Genomic DNA, 21,426 nt, shown 5'->3' with positions numbered 1-21,426 from the left:
GTTCAGTTCGTGTGTTCTATTCACTCCTCCTTTATTATCAGTCAAGGATGACCTGTGGAACCTCTAGTCACAAAATATGCTCAAACGGATACCTAAAACTTTGAATTTTTAGGCTCCATCAATCCACACTTACATGTAAGCTCATCCTCCATCCGCGTTCGCATCTCATCTCACTTTCCATCCCTTATTACATGTTGCACTTACATGTAATCAATTTTCCATGCAATAACATCTTGAAAACTCAAGTCATTTTTTGAAAATCAGCAATCTTCATTTGCACGCATTCCCATGCGTTCCACCTTCACACATATCCATCTTTTTCTATTTTTCACCTTCATAATACTTCATTTCACCTTCCATTTCCATTCACTGCATATGTATATGATTTCTTTTTAAGATTATCTCATCGAATCTACAATGTTTCAAATCTATACTCGAACCTTTATTGCTGATCGAGAATCAACTTGTATAGCGAATTCCTCTGATGATGTGTTTATATTTTGGGATTTTTGTGTTGCAGCACAAACGCAAGAGATGCCCTCACTATTTAAATCTAAGGGCAAGATGAAATATCAATTTAATAAAGAGTTGGCTTGTGCAACTCCATCTCATGTCACATCCATCCTTGAAAACGTGTTAGACACAAAAATCGGACACATCGACATGACTAATTTTTTACGAAGAGTAGAAACTCTTGTTGCTCATGCGATGAAATGTATTAGGAGAAGTCGTATTCACTTGATATCTACATTTCCCATGGTTGCCATGGAACCTGAGTTTGTTCTCGAATGTGCAAAATGTTTCAGCCCAAAATCAAAGACAATCAAGGATGCTGATGGCAGGGTTATTAATAGGCTTGATCTAGAAGTTATTGAGAAAATCTTCAAAGGGCCACATAATGCAGAATGCGTAGATCTGACCAAAGAATCATCTTTGCAAATCTAGAATGAGAAAGATTATCAGATGTACATAAATCAATACTGGTTGGATAATAAAAGGAATAACTTCTCAAGATCTCCAAAGACTGTTCACAAGTCTAACTTCAAGCAAGAGTACAAAGAACTTATCATTCTTCTCAACAAGGTTTTTGGTCTTAAAGATTCCACCGATTTCAAACCATGGATGTACAAATTCATCTTCCAGATCATGAAGAATAAAGAACACATCTTTTGGGGAGAACTAATTAGTACTGCACTCTATCAACAATTGCTCAATGTAGGGACTTCAGTGCCTTTCTACATGAATTCCTACCTTGTTTACATTGTTGTTGCCACGGGATCTTTATCTGGACTCAGCCAAAGGAGATCTGATGCTTGATTGATAGACAGTAATCCATCAAAAGGGTATCTGATGAAGCTTGGGAAAAGGTAAATCAATATGGTTGTATCTTTATCTAGTTTCCAACTTTTACATACTTGAGTAGGATACTTTAAAAGTGAACCATATACCTTACCTAGGTATGCCACTGATAAGATCATTCTGATCAAATTAGCCAGACAACTCATGGAAGTTCAGTCTGATCAGCATACTTTGTGTAGGCCTGGTTTTGGTATTTCTTCTGCTAAACCCTTGGTAATTGGCAATTATTTGATCAATTTTGTACATAAAACAAAAAATATGGAAGCAGAATTGCAGCTGATCACTTTGAAGAAATTCAAAGCCAAATTTCACTTTGATTATAGTGAGATGAATTCTCAAATCAAGGGGGTTTTCACACATGTTCATCGCTTTGAGGATGTTTGGGTTGACATGCAAACAGAACTGGATATAATGAAGATGGATTATTGCAGATTAACTTTGCAGCAAATCATTGATCTTAACATGTTTGAGATCCCATCAGATTTCCAAATTGAAGATAATGGTAATGTTCTTGATCCCAAATTTCATCAGGTAAGTTTTCATAAAAGATGCCCTTTTCCCATTCAATGGCAACAGAAATAAGGTACATCTATCCTGGATAGATTTCAATTCATTTTGGCAAACACCAACAAGTCACTGAAAATTAAAAGCCTAAAAAGAGTTAATCCCAAATTATATTTGGATTGTGGAAGCTTTGGCCCTCCTTGAAGGAAGTCACAGCTAGAAATTATAAGAAAAGATGGAACTTCTTCTGATGATGCAAAGAAGTCTCTTAAATTCAAGTTGAAGGGCAAAAAGGGATCTAAATCATCTCAAATCCCTGAACCAATTCAAGAATCAGAGGAGAAAATAGAGACAGAATCTGACAAAGAAGATGAGGAAGAAGAAGGGGAAGTTATGATCGTATCTCCTACAAGACTTGCACAGACTCAAGCACCATCCATGCATGAAGCACCTTTTCTAGATGAGATTGATGGTGGTGTGGATTCATTTTCCATTGTTTTCACACCTTCTATTCCAGTCACAGAAGTCAATACGTTGGCCTTTCCTATTTCTTCAGTCGCTCCTCTCATTTTAGCAAATGAACAATATAAACATTTGGGAAGTGTGTTTGAAGATTTTCCAACTCTTACAAAGGGTCAAGTTTCTTAACTTGATACATCTCTAACAGGTTTTGAGTTATTCATGACAGAATCCTCTCATCATGCATCTATGAATTCAGCTGTGCAGACTGAATCTTGCTCAATCACAACGGAGATACAATCAAAATCAATGCCAATGGTCTCCACTATACCTATTTCCACAGATGAAAGTTTTAGCTTGCCTACATGGTTGAGTAGGATCACAATGAAGAGAATGAAAGTGGTTGTAACACCAGATAACCTCCCTATAAAGAAAACAAAGTCCAAATCTTTGAAAGATTAGATTGTTTCAAGGATATTAGTTGATTCGGAGAAAACCAAGTTTGTAGAAGTTGTTGATCCACTAGTGGACAAACCTATTGAAGGACTTACAAGTTCTGATTACAAGTTCACTAAGGTAGAAATCGGGAAGCATTCACGTTTGAGTTGCTTGCAAGATGCTCAAGATGCATTAGCTAATGTGTCAAAAAGCAATCATGAATTATGGGAAAAGAAGTATCAACTCAAACAAGAGGTTACTCATTTAAATGAAGTAATTCGGCAACAATCTTCTCAAAGTGTTGTTATTGTGTCTCAAACATCCAAGGAAAGAAAGTTGATTGAAGACGCCAAGTCTTGGATAGGAGAAGTCATCTTTGAAGGAGCTTGAGCCATTACAAAAACATTTGCAGTTCTTAAGCGTGTCAAAGAGATGAGTGAAATGGAGCAAAACTTGATTTCTTCCTTCACTCAAGAAGTAGATGATTTGAAGGAGATTCTTTATGACTGAGATGAGATTGCTAGATTCGATTTAGATGCCATTTCATGTGATATTCTTTCATCTAGTGAAATGTTGTTCAGGTATCAAGTGCTTATGGGTTATAAAGAAGAAACACTGAGAAAATTGTTTACAAAGTTGCAGACATCTCTTTGAGAATGGCAAGCAGTAGAACAAGTGTCACATGTGATTTCGGACAAATGGGATGTCAAGTTCTCGATGAACGTGGTAATCTTATTGCAGTTGACAGGGCAAGCTCAGAATATACAATCAGGTCCAATGCTGATTTAGATTCTGAAGATTTTGATTCTCACACTATGAACAAATTTGTCCTATATAAATCTTCAACAAAACACTTGTTAGATTCCCTGGTGACAAATTCTAAGGCTGTACAATCAGCATATCCAGATAAAGTAAGAATAGAGGTTATATCGAAAACAATGGAGATTTCTGATCTTCCTACAGTGTGTGATGTTATCATCAAGTTTAAGGCACTAAAGAACAATCTTTAAGATTGTTATTTTGTTTTTATTTATGTTTGTAGATCTAAGAGGATGCATTGCATGAAAAGATGTAATTGCATGTAATGCGAGTTGCATGTGCAATTGCATGTACCCCAATAATTTCTCTTCTAGTTAGACTAGGTCAAAGTTGGTTGAGTTGCTCCCACTTTTTTGTCCATCTTTTTCTCAACTCTTGTGCCTATATAAAGGAGTGTCCCATCATTGTAAAATCATCTTTTATCTTTAATTCTATGCAAGAGAGCTCTGGAGAAATTGTGTCAGCAAAACTTTGTTTGTGTAGCAATATTTTGGGACAAAAATGAATACAAAGGAGCACTTGAGACTTAATTTTGATTGAATGAGATTGTTACTTGTATGAATTAGAAGCTTTGTCTGTGATTCGCATATGTTATCTTTGATTCACGTAATCTTGTGTTCTTGATAATTGCATGTAAAAAGAGTTGAGAAGCAATTCGAGCTGGAGCTTTGACTAGGAGCAATTGTGGAGATATATAGTTAGAAGCTTTGTCTGTAGCTTATACCTCTTTCTTGATTCACAAAATAGTTAAGATATGTTTACTTTTGGAAGTCTTTGTGCCCTATTAGTAAAGCATATTCATATAGAATTACAATCGGACTTAGAGCCAAATCCGTACACTTTCAACTAGCCTTTAAGTTAGTGTCGGTTTATCGATATCACTGTTCTCAACCTTTAGATAGAAGTGTAGTTAGAGATTTCACCCTGCCAATTACTCGCTCTACGAGTAAGTGGATTCTTTCCTGAAAGTTAAGAGGAAAGAATATTGGTAACATCTTTTTACAAAATCTTTCAACTTCTTACTTACCTTGAGTTGATCCAAGGAACGGTGAGAAGGGGGCCTTCCCTTTAAGGTAGGAGAGACTCTGTTTCACATGTGGCTCGTCATCCTATTTTGCGACTAGATTTTAGTCAAAACTGTCGGTTGCAAACTATCCACCCAACACGGATAAGAACTCATAAAACCCAGATAGAATCTACTGTCAGATTTTGATTTTGTTGGCTTAAAAATTGAGCCACAGAAAACAATGTACCCAGAAAAAAGTGACTAACCCAGCTGAGATCTACAAAAACCCACCAGAAATATGCAAAAAAATTGTTAATTCAACATGGTAATCAAGGACTTCCAAAAAACAAACCTTAGTTGGATTTAAACACTTGAAAAAATAAAAGAGTTCTTGAACAAAGGATGGATTTGAAAAAAAGGCAAATTTTAATCCATGCAGGGGGTTGTGCTAGCTGAAGAATGCTGAAGATGGAGGCAAAAATCGCGATACAGGTCAAAGAAGTGTTGCCTTTGAGCAAAAACGTAGCAGAAAAACACTAAAACTAGCGATGAAACTCACGCATTTTGTAGAAAAAAAGATTGTGGATGAATAAAAAAAAATTGTAGAAGACCAAAAAAGCCTAAGCCATTCATAAGAAACAAGAAAAAAATGACCAGGAGTCGAAGACGCATCTGCAATAGGAGGAAGATGCCCGCAATCTTGAGGGAAAAATGTGATTTTAATGACTTACAATTCTGTACAAAGAAAATTGCAAAAAGAATTGGACTTTGAATCCCTAGTCGAGTTTGGAGGAAAAAAAAGGATGCAAATTTTGAACACTCTTAAAAATATTTCGAAAATTTTGAACTAATAATTTCAAAAAAGAAATTAAAATTTTTTGAGGAGGCCATACACAAGAATATTTCGATAACGAACATAGAGAGAGAAATAGAAACATTTTGAAGAGAGAAAGAGGAAGTTTCCATAACGAACAGAAAGAGTTTATGGAAACATTACAAAGAGGGTGACCATTAGAAAAAGATAAAAGAGAGAGTAAATAGAAAGTATTTAATATCATAATAGTTTGTGTAGTTACTAGTTATTGTTTAACTTTAAATAATGTCAAAAAATATTCAAACTAATTTACATATTTTCTATTTGTCTAATTCTTTTTCTAAAATATTTACTTTGTGTTTCAAATTTCTATGTGTAGGGTAGTGGTTTATCATTAAATAAGCATGGCAAATTCAGAGGAAGTGTGGCCACTAACACCATGCCCTTCTAGATATATAGGCAGCTGGCCTAAGAATGCAAAAGATAAGGCATGGAGGTATGCCTATGAAGCTCCAGATGAGCCTGGGAAGCTGATATGCATAAGACATGAAAGATTAATTTTTGGAGGCATAAACCGCCTCAAATACCACCTTGCAGGCATTAGGAAACATGACTCAAATTTACATTACAAAGCAAAAGAAGAAATAAAAAGATTTATTAATGCGCTACTTACAATCAGGGAAGAGAAAAAACTTAATAGGGAAAAGGAAAGATTAGCTATGAGGGCAGCCATAGCTGAAACTCAAGGTACTCCTATGAACGTTGAGGAAGAAGTAGCAACACTTTAGAACGTAATGGGCTATCTTCGTGGCCCCCCGCTCTGCAAACTATGTGCCTCTTTTACTACTTTTGTTTTCTCTGTTAGAATGCCTAGTTCTTAACAATCATCAGTATCAAGGATAGGCAGATATTTTGTGCCCAAGAACACACCTAGAGCACAACCATCATTAGAGGCCATTGAATGGAACAAGGAGGTGCATGAGAAAACTGATATTGCATGTGCAAATTTTTGGTTTTTCAACAATATTCCAATGAGTGTGGTTGATGGTCCGTATTGGCTGAATTTGGTGACTGCAATGATAGTTTCAAGAAAAGGGTACAAGGTCCCTTCTCGCAAGGATTTGAGTGGAAGGTTAGCAAATAATCGAAATCCACTGAGTTCATTTTATATTTTGCTTGTTATTTCATACTTACTAAATCAAAATTGTGTATTAAGACTTGATTTCACTTTGATTTTATATGTTGCTTGTAAATACATTTGATAGGGCAAGAGAAATGGTGCAAGAACCAAAAAAAAGGAGGAAATATGGCTGCACCATTCTGTCTGATGGGTGGACAAATGGGAAGAATAGAACCATTATTAATATTTTTGGTTCCTTGCAAAGATGATGTAGCATTTCAGAAATCTAGTGACCCCTCCAATAATGTGAAAAATGCACACACATTAGCATTGATGTTGGAGAATGTTGTCATGGAGGTAAGAGTAGAGAATGTGGTGCAAATCACCATAGATAATGTGGCAGCATTGTTTGTATCTCTAACTATTGTTGTCTATTAGTGTCAAGCACTTAGTTATATACAAAACAGAGTTAGTCGGTCATCACTGCCACTGAACTACTTGTTGTGGGGTTTTCACACCATCACCCCCCAAAAAAAAATTGGGGACCCCCTTTTTCTCAATCGCCTTGGCAATAATTTTTTTAAGTTGTCCAAAAATTTCCGATTTTAGAAAATTTTACGCCTTCGACACCTTCAGGTGCAGAGGGAGAAAGGGTTAGATTTGTTTTCACCCGGTTTTAAATTGATTTTCCATAACTGGTAATTTTATCCTTAGGCAAAACAAATTTCAAAGGCAACGTTTTCTTGATAATTTGGACTATACTTGGCAGGATAAAATTACAAAATTCTAGACTTAGACAATTTTATTTTGAAAATTGGATGTAATTAGATAATCTTTAGGATTTTCAAAATGAAATTTTTTTTAGATTTAATTGTTTCGGAAAATTTTAATTGATTTTGTAATACTGAAATTAAATTTGAAAATCAATTTAGCACTTGCACTAATTAATAAAGTGGAGGAAAATAAAAGTTGAATGACTAAAAAAAATGCGAGTGAATGTGCAGAAAATGACAGAGCAAAATCAAAGTTCAAATAAATGGCAGTCACCTACACACGGGCGAAAAAAGAAGAACTCTATTGCAAATCGCAAGGCTCTAAAAAACTCTAGACATCATTTTGAGGTCAAAACCTCAAACAAATTTGCACCTTTGCAGGAAGTGGAAGAATCAATCAAGCAGAAGGACCAAACAGTAAACAATGTTAATTCACTAAACATAGATCGAGATCCACCAAAGTCGACCAGGCTGCTGCACGCCATCAATTACCCAACCATCATGCTCAGGTATTTTTTACCATAGATAGCCTAAAAAAACAATTCCGAGTGTTTCATCTTACCAAATATGCTCAGCACTTGCGAGGTCAGTCATTTCTGCTCCCTAATCTTCCCGTTAGGGCAGAATCCCCACCATTATCCACTCGTCCTAGAATTAACCATTCATTCAACAGTAGTCCTGTTTGCCAAAATTCATACATCCCTCCACATTGATGGTTGGAGAGTTCATCCCATAGGGCTTCCCCAGATCCCAAGGGCAAAGTAGCTACCAAAGAGGCAATCCACCCATCTCCCTTCATGGAGAATTATGGAAGATGCCTGGAACACAATACCAAAAAGGTGGGATTTATGCAATTTGGTGTGGACCAAGAAAAGATCTGCCTCTACTATCCAATTGGTTAGAAGAAAATGGCGGATCTCAGGTAAGTATTTCCTTCTTCTCTGATACTGTACTTTACTTACAATGCAGTAACGAAGCTATTAAAAAACAATTTATTAAAGTTTCTATGTGTTTTTTCCTGGGGCATGCTGTTAAATTTATAGCTTGGTATCCTAATTTCAATCTAGAGAAGCTAGATATAATGTGTCCGTTATGGTTTAATTTTATATCCTTGCCTCCCGAATTAAACCATTTAGAGATTCTTAAATCCCTAGGGTTTGGTCTGGGAGAGCTATTAGGTATAGAGTCTACATATCTGTTTGATAATAATGTTAAAATGCTGATTAGAACGAAGCTCAATCAATCAATTCAAGGTTTAAGAAAAATGGTAACCAAAAAGGAGTCATATGAATGTTTGCTGCACCCCTATAAAGGAGATATCTCTGAAATCATAAAAGTGGAAAAGGGCAAAAAATCAGATTGAGAATTTATTCCGAGTACATCAGACTGTCAGATACTATTCCCAAAGTTTAAAGAACAGAGGAGGAGAGCGAGGGCCTTGTTATGTAGCCTGGATCCTTCAAATATGGAATATAAGCATCATAAGGAGAACTCTGAAGTCCAAGATACCAGCAGGGCTGCTAACAAGGGCAATCCAGTCACAGAAATAAGACTCAAATCAATTATCATTCAGAACCCAGTGCTGGATTCCTCAACTGACAAGGAGGGCCCAGTCAATAGTAATCAGGTGTGGATACAGGAACAGGAACTTCCAGAAAGCATAGCAAAGAAACATGAATCTCCAGCTCCCAATGGAAGCACTCAACAGAAAGGGACTGATCTGGAATGACAGCAACCAAGGGAAAGATATTTATAACTACAGACATTGAGGACAGAGCCAATTCGATGTGTGTTACCCAGCAGAACACAGACTCAGAGATTATTAAGGTTACTGATATTGAAGATATGGAAAATCAAATGTTATTTGAAGCAGATCCAGGTTTGAAAGAGTACGATACTCCTACAAATGAAGCATCTCTAGAGAAACAGCACCTGATGATGACTCCTCAAGCTACCTACCCTGCAAAAGGTAGTCATCAGAAAGCTTCTAAATTCTGGCAAACTCCATTAGAATTCAGAAGTTCACCTTTCACTCCATCAGAGCAGTCCTACGGAAAGAATGAGTTAAAAGGTGAGGATTCTCTAACAAAAACGGTGCATGAGTTCTTGAACAAAGAAGACTATTCAGAGGCAGACCTTCTTGGTGATAGATCTAGAGAAGAGATCTTGGAGCAGCTATGCGATGAACTAGTCCAGGTTTTCAACTTTGAATCAATCAACAATAGCTCAGAAACTCAAAAGGCAGATTTGATCCAGAGAATCATCAAACTTGGGGGCAGTAACTATACTTGTGATGATCTTAGAAGAGATCTAATAAGTATAAAAGCAGAGGATTGTGCTAGAAGGCAAGTACAGAATTCTGACAGTAAGGTACCAGACAAAGGGAACATTGGGGAAAATACGATAGAGAACGGTACAGAAGAAGATCCTCAAGCAGACATCATTAAAAAGATCATCAATGAGCTAGAATCTGAAAATTCAGAAGGAAAGGTTAATCACGAGAAGACCAGCAAGTTAACACATGTGAAAACTACAGAGGACCTAGGGATACTGCAGTATCAGGACAACTTGAGTTCTCCAAATTATGCAAAATCAAAGGAAAAAGGGGATGAAGATCACTGAAGGACCTGAGAGAAGCAGAAGGACTGAGCAGGGAACAGCAGAAAATCGATCAACTTTTCAATGTTGGAAAGGGGAAGTGCCTTCCCAAAGAGAGATGAAGATTACAACATGGAATGCTATGGGTCTAAATGCCCCTAGCAAGAAGAGGTTGGTAAAACAGAATCACAAAAGCCTTTGAATCAGATATCGTATTAATTCAAGAAACTAAACTTAATAAGAATGAAGCATTTAAATTAGATAAAATATTAGGCTTATGGAGTTCTTTCTTCCAAGAATCAATAGGAGCATCAGGTGGTCTAGGAGTTATCTGGAACCCTAGGAAGATAACGCTTAACTATCTTCAACATAGCCCAAATTGGATTAGCTCAAGTGTAAAGAGTCTAAAGTCTGGTTTACAGTTTATTCTTATCAATGTCTACGGACCTATAAGTCACATGGATAAAAAACAAGTATGGAATGAGATTAGTAATTTCATCCTAAACTTCAGGGATCACACCTTTCTAATAGGTGGAGATTTCAACACCATTTTAGACCTATTAGAAAAAACGAGTGGTATCAATCACCTTTCGCAATCATCGGTAGACTTTAGGACGTGGATTAATAAACATGACATGATTGATGTCCCTTCTAGCAACGGGACTTTTACATGGAACAATAGAAGAAATGACTTCACATATATTGCAGAGAAACTAGATAGGTTTTTTATCATAGGTGAGCTAGTTGATAATAATTTCAACTTTCAATCCTCTGTCTTACCTATTGCAGGATCAGACCATTTTCCAGTCAGATTGGAACTCTATGAACCCCTCAGACCTTCAAGGAACCCATTCAAATGCGAAAAAATGTGGTTTCTTGATCCGGAATTTTTCGATAACATCAAAATTTGGTGGGAGCAGGACAAAGTAATAGGCTCGAAAATGTTTGTTTTTGTTTCTAAACTAAAATTATTAAAAGAACGTATCCTTAAATGGAATAAGAGTCATTTTAACAATATCTTCATAGAGAAGGCAAAAATAGAGAACCAACTTAAAAACCTAAACATGGATATTATTAAGAATGGTATGAATAATGAAAGTTATCAGCTGGAAAAGGAGTTATTGGCTAAACAAGAGCTAATTTTATCAAAAGAAGAAATCTTTTGGCGACAAAAGTCCAGGGAAAGGTGGCTGGAAGAAGGGGACCGGAATACCAAATTTTTCCATAACTCGACTATATATAATAGATCTAAGAACAAAATTTCTAGCATTAGAAATCATTTAGGTATTCAAGTTGATAAGCCCAAGGACATTGCAAATACTTTTGTAACTCATTTTGAGAATCTTCTCAACAATTATGAAGGATCTAACAGGGTAGCACAAGATAAAATGCTTAAATTTATTCCTAAAATTGTCTCAGCCAAGGACAATAAGTTTTTAAATAGACCTATTACCTTGGATGAGGTAAAATCTGTAGTTTTTAATATGAACCCCAATAAATTCCCTGAGCCTGATGGATTTCAGGCCTTTTTCTTTCAAAAATGTTGGGACATTATTGGGCTCGATCTTTGGAAAGCTATTAAAGCATCTAGAAATGGAGGCGCTCTCCTATCGGAAATAAATTTCTCTTTTATCACGCTGATTCCAAAAAATAATGAACCTAACACTGCGGGAGATTACAGGCCTATAGCCTTATGCAACACTATCTACAAGATCTATTCCAAAATCATTGCTAATAGGCTTAAGGGTTTCCTGCCTAAATTAATCTCTGAGGAGCAAACAGGTTTTGTTTCGGGGAGATCCATTCTTGATGGCATCATTACCTTTCAAGAAACAATTCATTCTACCAACAAAAGAAAGGAACCTTGTATGTTTATGAAACTTGACATCCAAAAAGCATATGATATGGTAGACCAGAGGCCTTCGAATTCTCACATCAATGGATTAATCTCATCTTTAAATTCATTTCTGCACCTAAAATCTCGATTCTTATCAAAGGCACGCCTGAAGGCTTCTTTGAAGTCTCCAAAGGTATCCGGCAAGGTGATCCGTTATCACCCTCTCTTTTCATTATCATGGCTGAAGCTTTCAAGAGAACCTTATCAGCTGCTCGTCAAAATAGGCTACTCTCTGGGATAACCGTTACAAGGAATATGCCTAATATCACTCATCAATAGTACGCTGATGACACAATTCTTCCAGGTAAAAGTACTATTGCTGAAGCCTTTATATTTAAATCCATCATAAATTCATACATGATGGCCTCCGGTCAGAGAGTGAATAAGGATAAGTCTGAGATATTCTTTTTAAACACTATTGAAGACATGGAAAATAGGATTTGTAAGTTGATGGGTTATCGTAAAGGTTAGTTCCCGTGCAAATATTTGGGCATCGCACTGGAAAAAGGAGCCAAATCCTGCAAAGTGTGGCAAAACACAATGGAAAAATTGGATACCAGGATAGGGGGATGGAAAGATAAGTGGCTCTCTAAAGCAAGTAAGGTCACAAAAATCAGTTCGGTCCTTTCCGCCATTCCAATTTACCCCCTATCTTGTCTCCCTCTTACTAAAAATTTTCGAAACAAATTGGAATCGAAACTTAGGAACTTTCTATGGAAGGATTGCAAGGAAGACAAAAAATAAGCGTTAATCAAATGGGACAATATTTGTAAACCTAAAGATAAGAGCGCGAAGCCTTGGGCGCAAAGTTAATTTGGCGATTGTATAATGAGAGTGATCAAAAATGGGCCAAGATCTTATACAATAAATATCTTAATGCGGATGACCCCTTGTCTATCTTTAGAATGATTCAACCCTCTAGGGGTTCCGAAAGTTGGAACTTTATGCTAAGTTGTCGTAATCTTATAGAGAAGTTCCTCACTTGGGATGTCGGCATAGGCGATAAAGCCTTATTCTGGGAGGATTCGTGGGATGGCCACCCCCTACTCATTTCTAAACCCTATCCAAAACGCCTAAAGGAAGTATTAATTTCGTGATGGGGTAATAAAGTTGGTAATTACAAAACAAAGACTTTGAGCAATGGTGTGACTAGATGCGCTTGGAAATCAGTTGAAGACTTGGGAGTCGATCAGGCTGAAGTAGAAGCTTTTACCGAGATCTTATCTAAGAGGGCAATCAAGCAATCAAATAAACCGGACAAGCTCATTTGGGCAGCTGCCAATGATGGCAACTATAAAGTGAAAGATGACTATAATGCAATACTCTCATCTCAAAGATGGGATAGTATTGGCATCCCACTCAAACTTTGCTGGGACAGGGCCTGTCTACCTAAGGCTGGTTTTTTCCTCTGGTTAGCCTTCCAAAACAGAGTCTTAACCGCTGATAGGCTAAATGGCTTTGGGATTCAGGGTCCTTCTAGATGCGTACTATGTAAACAATATTTCGAGGACCTTAATCATTTGCCTTTCTGGTGTCCTTATTCGATTAAGTGTTGGGAATGGCTAAGATTTATAATTAGGCTGGTCCTCACCTTTCCCTAAATGTTATAGGGAATTTCTCACTAGTTGGCCAACCAATCTGATTAAAGGCATCTACAGTAAATTTTGGAACATTTCCCCATCAATTATCTCTTGGAAAATTTGGAAAGAGAGGAACTGGCACATTTTTCAGAACTTCGAGGTGGAGGTCGAGAAGCTTATTATAACAATTGAGGCTAATATTGTGGAAGTCATGAACAGTCATCTTAGAAAGTGCATGAAAGAAGAAGGATCTTTTTCTTCTTGGGATGGGCTTATGAAGAAGAACTAGGTCAATTTGTTGAACCCCCCCCCCCCCCCCCCCCCCTCATCTATTTCAATAGTAGCAAAATTAATAGGGTTAACTGTAAGTGGTCCACCCCCCCAAGGGGTTGGGCCAAACTAAATTTTGATGGTGCTGCTCGTGGTAACCCTGGTATAGCAGGAATAGGATGCATCATCACTAATGACTCCAGACAATGCTTAGCTAAAAAGGCAATGGCCATCGGTCCTACTTCGAACAATATGGCGGAACTCAAAGCTTTGGAATCAGGATTGCTTTTGTGTTTGGAGGTTGGAGTTTCCAACATAGTTATTGAAGGTGATTCTCAGATCATCTTGAATGACATAAGAAAGAGATCTACTCCGAATTGGGTCATCAATTCCAAATTAGACAGTGTCCTCAAGCTTCTTGATCGATTTGAGGATTACAAAATCTGCATATTTATCACGAAGGTAATATAAAAGCGGAACAGCTTGTTAATAAAGGGGCTGATGGTTTAAACATTCTTCTTATTAGGGATTTCCTTTTCTAGTAACTTACCCCTAAGTGTACTCAAGTCTTATTTCATTCTATCTTAATAATTCCTATCTACATATTATTAGACTGTCTCTAGTTCACGAGTATGGCTTTTTCATCTCGGAATTTTATATCCCTCTTTCGAAGTTTTATTATTAGATGTCATTAATATTATTAATAATGATGTCCGTTTGAACTAATGGTCGCCTCAAGCCATGAGTACTTGTGTTTAAAGTTTATAAAGAAAGGATTCCGAATTGGGGGCTGATATCTCCCCTCATTTACTCATGATGGTTATTTAATTACTACTTAACATCTTCCCTGTATTGATCGCGTGACTTGCCTACTGGGGGCAAATCTTTTTCCCTGTATCGCCGAATCATCATGATGAGGCGTGTCTGTTACTTCATCCTGGCTATGTTTATGTGATCCGAGCTGGTATTGTTTTTTCACCTGTTTATTTCCCTCTTTGCGGCCATGGATACAAATATCATGGTTTTCCATACCAAAGAGGCGAGAACCATGGCTTTTTGAGGCTCTGTCAAACTAGAGCATTGGAATTGGATCTTGAATCCTCTTGACGACATGTCCAAGATAGCTATTGTGTGGGTGATAGGTGAAGGTGTATTTAACTATAGTCACACCTGGCGAACGAACAGCCATATTATCAACACCTTCATTGGAGTTTTAGCCAGAGCAAAAGTTGATCACGACCTGATTATCCAACTTTGCTCCGACATCTTTCAAGCCACTTGGCGCAAAGGGTTGGAAAATGCAGCGAGGAGCATTGACAACAAATTTTGGATTCCACTGCCTCAGAGATATATGGCATCTCCTCCTGGATCCTCAGAGCTAGACATGGCATACCGCAGGCCCTCGTTGATCATCTAAGAGAATCTCAAGTTCTACTCCCAATGGCCTAAGATGGAGACAGCAATCAAATTCATTTTGCACTGGAGGGGCTTGGTTGTTGAAGCTGACAAATTGTTGTTGACAGAGTACCTTGATGCATTTCAAGCTTATATCCACCCTAGAGTCTGGTTTGACAACCTTGAAGCCCTCATATTTTGTACCCCAAATGCGGACAAGTCCAGCAGAGTGAAGGCTAGCTATAATCTACCTCCAGATTTCCAGGTGGAGAACCCTAATGACATCTCAGATGTCATTATGGTGTTCCCGAGCTAGGGTTTGGAGTGGGATGGGGTTTCTGCTCTATTTTTGGTTTCATATAGTTGGATGGAATCTTTATTATACTCGACAAAAATAATTGTATGCAGTTTGCCTTATGTAGATACGTTTCGGCTTTTGGTTTGAACTTGTATATATCCGCTTTTGTACAGGAATGGATACTATATATATATATATAAAGAACCATATTAATAGTTTAAGTGGGCTCCTCCTGAAGTTTGTCTTATCTTCATTTCTTTCGTCTCGCATTTGACATTTTGAATTTAATTTATGCTATGTTTTGATGGAATTATTCCGTTTTATAGCTATGGTGGGGTGGTTGTTACCTTTAGATTTAGAGTGTTATCAATAATTTGGGGTTTGCTAATCTCTGTAGATTCATTTGGATAATTAGTAATCAATTGATGCTCGGCTCAGACTTTTAGGGTTTTTTAATTATTATTGTAGTGTAAGGTTTCTATGTCTTGATTCTCACTCTGATCCAAGGCAATTGGATATCTATTTGACAATCTGATGTTTGTAAGATATCTTCCTTCTTCTTTATGCATTCACGTCTGCTTTTTTTCTACCCCTAATCTTGACCTCACCAAGGTCCAGTGTTTTGGCTTCAAGCTGTTACTGGAGGAAAGGCTCTATGTTGTAGCGGTTAAGGAAGTTAATCCCAATTCGGTAGATATTTAATAGTTTCAGTTAGATGGTTGGGGCCTGACGAATTATGTTTTAACATATTAGACAGGGCCTGGATGCATGAGGCTGGTCTATGTGGGCTATTCTAATTCAGTAGAGTTTTTTGTAGCATGGCTCTCTCATTTAATGATTCTCAGTTTAGCTATTACTCAATCTCTTTATGATAACGTTAGTCTGCTGGCAGCCTCATGTTTTAACTGAATTGATCCGAATCCCCAACTTAGTTAAGGAAGTTAACAGATATGGAGATATTGTCAACACTGGATTGATATAGTGTTTTGTTTCATTACATCATATGTTATTATTTTCTGGTCTGAAGTTTATGGTATAGTAATCCACATGATGTTTATAATTTCTGTAGCTGCATTTGATTCGGAAGGGTTATCTTTCAAGTGCTAGTTTAATGCATGTTATACGCTGGATAGGTATATCTGTTTCTATTGTTGCTTGGTTTTTTTTTTTTTTTTTTTTTTCCCTACTAATTAATTAAGTTGCCTTTAATCAATTTTGGCCCTCTTGGTGGCCTCTTATTTGGTCTTTAGGTTCATATGGATTATTATTATGAGTGGTTCAGATTAGCTTTATCTTCCATTATGGTATTTTCATCTAGATGGTAGCTCTCAAACTTGTTTCTTTGATGAGATCCGCACGATAAGGTTGAGCATAGATCCTATCTCTGGGGTCAACGATTATGTATTCTTGTAAATAGCTGGCTCTCTAACGTATTCTCTTCCTAGCTTAATTTGAAGAAAGGATCACATGATGGTGAAGTTTTTCTGAAGATGGATCTCGTCTGACAACTATATGATGAAGTTTTATATGTATTTCTTCTACTTTGCAATGCCTTTTCATTAAGGGTTTCGCCCAATATTTGTAAATTGATTTATCACTAAAGGACACTGGGGTATGCCCCTTTTATTTATGTACTTGAAAGTTCACTGGGGTATGCCCCTTTTATTTATGTAATAATATAGGACATATGTCCCAGGCAAGACTGGAGATTTTTTTCTCCGTTCTTTCCTACCAGTGCCTGTTTGAACAGAGTCCAGCTTTTGTAAACTTTTAATTTTCTATTAATTAATCAAGGCTTCAGCCGTTCACCAATTTTTTTATTTATTTTTTTTAAATTGAAAATCAATTTTAAATTCTAGAGAAATGATTTATTTTGTTAAAAAATTAAGATTGCATAGCAAAATCGACATTGGATTAAATTGCAAAATTGGCATTAAATAGGTTAAATTTGCCTTGAAGATTTTAAAATATTTAGAGAGATTGGTAATTTAAAATTGAAAAAATCGATTTTGGCTTGCTAAATCCGATTTTAAATGATATTTTAATTATTAAAACATCATTAAATGAAAATGTTTAACATCTCCAATGCTTCATTAATTTTATTTTGCAATTTTGGTCTTAATCAGCAATTAAAAAAATGCAAATTTCACTAGGGCAAAATTAATTTTTAGCTTGGCATTTAATCTAGGCCATGATTGAGGGCACTAATTAAATTTTCTTTCTCTCGCAGGACTAGTTGGCCTGCTTGGAGGAGAGTGTAGAGTTGAGTATAAAGGGGTTTCCCTTTTCATTCTTCTCTCATTCCATCAAGCAGCCTCTTCCATTCTTGGCGATTTTGGCAAAAGGCAATTTTCTCTTGTCTTTGGCGAATTATCTCTTGGAACAGCTCTTTCCTTGCTTGGTGATTTTTAGGAGCTGCCTTCTATCCAGCAATTTTTGGGAGCAGATTTATGTGTTTGAGGCAGATTTCCATGCTTGGGCGAATTTTCTAAAGAGTAATGAATTTTCTTTCCTTGGGTGATTTTTCTCCAGATTTTGGCAATTTTGCGAAGGCAATTTCCATTGTTGGCAATCTGATTTTCCTCCATGAGGGCTGCAATTTTGCCCTAGGCGACTTCTTGTGGCAAATCAGAATTTCTTGCCCTAGGCGATTTATTGTGGAGGTTTGATTTTCTAGAAGAGCTGCGATTTTGCATCAGATCTGGACAGTATTATTTGGTAAAGGAAGCATACGATTGAAGCCTAATTTTTTGGCACATGCGTGGCCAATTTCAATAGGACAGAATTTTGATTTTTTTTTCAGCTAGGACATCATTATTTGCAAAGGGCTTGAAATTCTTAGGTTTGATCCGAACTTAAAAGAAAACCCGTCTATTTGTAAAGGTGAATTCAATTCATTCTAGAGCTGAAAGGTGGTCTTTAAGCGGATTTCACTCTTTGTCCTTGTTGGATTTTGTTTCTCTTGGTTCTTCTTGCATTCATCATCCCATCTATAGGTTGAAGATTGGAGAGATAAGTGTACAATTTATAATAAGACATTTGGCGAGGCAAAAATAAGCTAGACCACCCTAAGTTGAAGTTGGGAGATATAAGTGTAGTCCATCCCAAGGTAACAGCGAGGCAGAAATAAGTGTTAGTCTCACCCCTAGGTTGAAGATTGGAGATTGATAAATGTAGTGATAGGACTTGGCGAGGCAGAAATAAGTTAGAATCCATCGATAGAAAGAAAGTTGGAGATCGATAAGGGTAGTCCATATCACTTAGAAAGAAGGGGTAGAAATAAGTGTTTAGGATGGTAGATGCTAGTTCAAGGAAGAACCCTAAGGGAACAAATACTAAGAAAGACAAAGAGGACATGATGCCAAAAACAACCTTCTTCTCAAAAATGAGGAGAATTACCGATACCAATATCAGTACAGTGAACATGATACAACTAAAGGACAGACTAAAGGAAGGACAATTCCCCATGGCAAAGAAGATTTACAAAAGCGGAATTGTACACGCAACAGTCTTCCCTCCTACTTTGCCTTGTCCAGAATTGGTTATGGAATGTGCATCAAGGTTTGATTTGGTTAGTAAATCCATCATTTTTGATGAAGGAAAAAGAATGTTAACCAACATTGGCAGACAAGTGATCGAAGAAGCATTTAACATTCCCCAATATAAAAGCATGATAGTGGTAATGATGGATCAATCGGCAAAGTCATTTCAGGATAACCAAGAGGCTTATTTCATGCATCTAAAACAGGATTCGCTACACGAGGGAAAGAAAGAAGTTACCAGATCACCCAGGCTCACAATGGCAAACTTCAAATCAGAATATGGTGACCTCATTGTGCTTCTCAGTTGGATCATGGGCCTAGCTCAAGGTATGCAAATCGAAAACTGGATGTACTTCTTTATTGATGAAATTGAAAAAGGAAAAAGAAGATTTGATTGGGCTAGGATCATAAGCGAGAATCTAGAGTTGCAACTTAGAACCGTACAAAATCAAAAGCAATTCTACATGGGGTCCTATCTGTTCTATCTGATTGCTAGATTGTATAAAAATCCTAAATTTAAGGCCTTAGGAGAAATTAGCAATGGGTCGGGGCAATATTTGGTGCATGAATGCTATCCATAGCTTCATTTGCACAACAATAAAGACTACAAAATGTTTTGTGACGCCTTTGCCATGAAGATAGTAAGGGTATTACAAGGGACACCTGTTAAGAGACTCTCATTAGAAGCAAAAGCGAAGATTAAGAAGTATGGGAGTTGGTTCATCCAATTTCCACAATTTAGATACATTAGAGTAGCTGGAAGCACACTTTGTCCCAAGAGGCTTCCAAGATATCCACTCGACAAGGTAGTTTTGATGGAATTGGCTAGGCAACTTGAGCATTATGATAGAATAATGAAACTCAAGGGTGAGACAGGAATTACCTTCTCATTCGGAATTGGCAATGATAGTTGCCCTAATCCTATTGCCTTTGCAGCTGCGGAGAAAGAATTGGAATAGTATCATCTAGGATGGTATAGAGCACGGCAAGGATTTGATCCTAATGGTCTTATCAAAGTATCTCACAGAAATGCATTTAAACATGTTCCTAATATAAAAGACTTTTGGGCCTATGCCAAGGATGACTTTCATGTGAGAAAGCTAGCTTTCTCAAGATTGTCGGTGAACATGATGAGAGATATCAGATGGAGAGGCCTTTATATTCTCGATCAACTGGAAGATGATGGAGATGTGCTGAGAAGATTATGATACAGTAGAGGGAACAGAGTTGAATCCAGTAGATTGGGATGATCATTAGGATCCTTCCTTAGAGGCAGTTACAAGGACAGTGGATTTGCACACCAAGTCGCAGTACAATGAAAGATTAACGAAACTACAAAGTCAAAGGATACACCTTACTTATGAGAAGATGAAGCCAAAAGAGGGTCCAGCGGAATCAATCGAACAAAAAGGTGAGGGAAGTAGTCGGCAACAGGAAACAGTTAGAGGCAAGAAAAGAGCTTTGGAGGTTGAGAAAAGCAAAGAACATCCGGAACCTCCAGCAAAGAGACAGCATGCAGCACCATTGAGGAAAACTATAATTGAAGCTAGAGGACAAGAAGATAACACAAGTGAACAAAGGACCACGATAGAGGTGAGCTCTGATTCAAAGTCAAGCGGTTACACCTCCTCTCTCAAAAAACCAACATGGAGATGACATGGCAATTACTAGTGGAGAAGAAGATGGATAGATTGATATTGAGGAAATAAGTCAGCCTCCTAAGACTATTGGTGATGCTTTGTTAATTGAACCAAATCCAGATTTGGGGAGACGCACGGCACCACTATGGTTAAGGAAAATGCTTATGCCAAGAGGCAAGGTAGTAACTGCTCGAACAGTTGAAGACATCCAAGGATTAATGGAAAAGGTGATAACGAGAACCAAAAACAAATGGCAAAAACAGTGAAAAAGGAGATTAGGAGCGATGGTGATGGTCACCGAAAGGTTCAGATTGCTATACCGACAGTTGACAAGACATTGGATGAGATTGCAACCTAGGAATATGAGATAGTGGAGCATAACTTGGGAAGGAATACCAATGACATGGAATGTCAGGAGATCCAGGAAGGCATAGTTTCAATCAAAGAAAGGTTGAGGAAGGCAAATGAAAGGATCATAAAGTTGGAGGCCGAGAACAAATATTGGAGAGATTGCCAACCTATCCAACAGTTGCACCAGGCAGCCCTTCTTCAAAACAGCGGGAGCAATATAGAAGAGATATCGGCTCAGCTACATGAAGTCAAGGATTGGATCCATGATACGATCCAAGACGAGTGAAATTTCTTACCTTTATCTCAACATTCTGGTCATTAGTGGCTAGTAGAAACAAATTCAGAATATTTGAAGGGGAGTGGAAGGATTTCCTTCCAGTCAAGGATTTAGCTATTCCCAGGCTACAGGTGTTTATTGGGCTACCAAAGAAATATTTGGAAAGGGCCAAGTTGGTTGATGAAGAAGGGAGTACGGTGGAGTCTTGGTTTATTGCCTTAACTACCAGATTGAGAACACTCGAAGAGATATAGAATGCAGTTGCACAACACAACCCAAGCATTGA

At 37.3% G+C, this 21,426-nt stretch overlaps 1 protein-coding gene across 4 annotated transcripts in view; it reads right to left on the bottom strand.

Moving 5' to 3' along the window:
- Positions 1-21,426, bottom strand: part of CBL (cystathionine beta-lyase) — a 247,253-nt gene that overhangs the window by 123,835 nt on the left and 101,992 nt on the right. The window lies entirely within an intron of this gene.

The sequence above is a fragment of the Cupressus sempervirens genome, chromosome 10 (assembly GCF_028749045.1).
Source record: "Cupressus sempervirens isolate cs-2001-9-10 chromosome 10, ASM2874904v1, whole genome shotgun sequence".
Taxonomy (NCBI): Eukaryota; Viridiplantae; Streptophyta; class Pinopsida; order Cupressales; family Cupressaceae; genus Cupressus; species Cupressus sempervirens.
Note: the sequence above shows the minus strand (reverse complement) of the source record. Positions and strands in the feature narration are given on the sequence as shown.